The sequence below is a fragment of the Austrofundulus limnaeus genome, unplaced genomic scaffold, assembly GCF_001266775.1.
Source record: "Austrofundulus limnaeus strain Quisiro unplaced genomic scaffold, Austrofundulus_limnaeus-1.0 Scaffold19, whole genome shotgun sequence".
Classification (NCBI taxonomy): domain Eukaryota; kingdom Metazoa; phylum Chordata; class Actinopteri; order Cyprinodontiformes; family Rivulidae; genus Austrofundulus; species Austrofundulus limnaeus.
Genome location: NW_013952421.1, coordinates 1405969 through 1407616, shown reverse-complemented (window position 1 = coordinate 1407616; position 1648 = coordinate 1405969). Strand labels below are relative to the sequence as shown.

Sequence of the window (1648 nt, the reverse complement as noted above, 5' to 3'; positions counted from 1 at the left end):
GCATAATCTTTCACCCTTTTATTTTTTTGTAAGAAGCACCAGGCAAATCAAAAGTTGGCTTTACATGTGAATAATTCCCTCAGCACTAAAACGACAGATTATTACACTTTGATCTCCAAGAATCAAAGCCACCAAATTTAATCAAGCTCATAAATGGGATGTTTTCACTCTGACCAAGTATTTTTTTTTTTTAACCAAAAAAATAATTCAATCTGAGACGTTGTGAAATATTAATTCATTTTTTTCAAATGTCACTGTTAGTGGAAACATCAGACAGCAGAAAAAAACTTGCATGATTCAATTTTTTCTTTTCCAATCCTCAAATAACGATAATAAGAGCAGATTCCAGTTTAGATGCAAGATCTTTRAATTTTCTTACGACTTACCAGCCGATAAAAAGAGATGTAGGTCAACCTTCCTTTTGCTGATTAACACGTCGTCCCTCCAAGCCCCAAACTCAACACTTCTGATGAACCTTTATCACCTCCGGCGTAAACTTTCCAACCGGCAGAGAAGTGTTGTTGTTCAAGTTTTAAATCAGAAGCAAAACAAAGCAGGTTAATTGATGATCAACACGGCGTGGCTTTAATGAGGGCCATGTTGCCCACGGCCAGGCCTGGTTCAGGATCCACAGGACTTACTCCTCACCGCTCCGTTTTCTTTGATCTTGTTTGGTTCCTCCGCTGCGGGGACCGCCATTGTTGCTTTTAATTACTCCACCACCAAATGGTACAGATGAAAGATAGGTTTGTGTAATTAATGAAATTTCCATAAATTTGAATCACTAACCAGTCTCATTAGCCGCTGCCTTTTGTCTTGACTCAAGTTTACGTGTTTTCCAACTTTCTACAGGAAAACTAATACGTATCTTAAGGCAGGGATTCACTTGATATGCACCATATTTCCTGATAATCGAATTCACTGTAGGTAATTAAATACAGTAGTCCCACTCCAGYGATGGAGGTCAACCTGAGGGAAACGGCAATTGCTGCATCAAACCGAGCAAACGCTTAAAAAGTCTTTTCAATTAGTTGTTTCAGAGGAGCACTGCAGCAGCCGGCATGTTGATCTCATTCAAGCTCTAAAACATAATCAAATTGTTGAAAAATGTGACTTTGATCATGTGTAATCAGGTTCAGGGCGGCTCTATGCATCTCGGAGTTGCAGTGCTGCTGGCACTTGGAGGTTTGGATGGAAGTCAGCTTGGCAGTGTATTAACATGACAAAAAACAACAACAACAAAAAAGGACAGTTACTCACAAGGGGGCATTTTGAGGGGAGAAACACCTGTTGTTTTGAAGACCTCAAATATGGTTGCATTGGAAAGCAAAAACCTGAATTCTGACCAGATATGTGCTTTTATTTTGAAGCTGTAATTGYTTTTTATGTATTACAGCGATTCTTTAATTATTATTACAAAACCACGCTCCGAGTAGCAATTTTTCTTTTTTTTTTTGTTAGAGTAAAAAATAAAGCCATTTTCACTGATCAAAACCCAGGTCAGAGAAAGGGAAGCAAGTTTTTGCTGCTTTGTGACGATGCTCTATAATCTTGAGCAGAGCAGCCTGTCATTACTGGGCTGCGGTGTAATAGACTGACATGGATGCTATGGGGAGCAATTGATTCCACACATCAATCAGGAGGGAAA

At 39.1% G+C, this 1648-nt stretch overlaps 1 long non-coding RNA gene across 1 annotated transcript in view; it reads right to left on the bottom strand.

Annotated features, from left to right (window-relative positions):
- LOC106514324 (uncharacterized) overlaps nucleotides 1-1445 on the bottom strand; it is a 3633-nt gene extending 2188 nt beyond the window's left edge. Inside the window, exon 1 of the long non-coding RNA XR_001309880.1 lies at nucleotides 387-1445. This is a non-coding gene — a long non-coding RNA (uncharacterized LOC106514324). The remainder of the gene's footprint in view (nucleotides 1-386) is intronic.
- Between the last annotated feature and the right edge of the window lie 203 nt (nucleotides 1446-1648).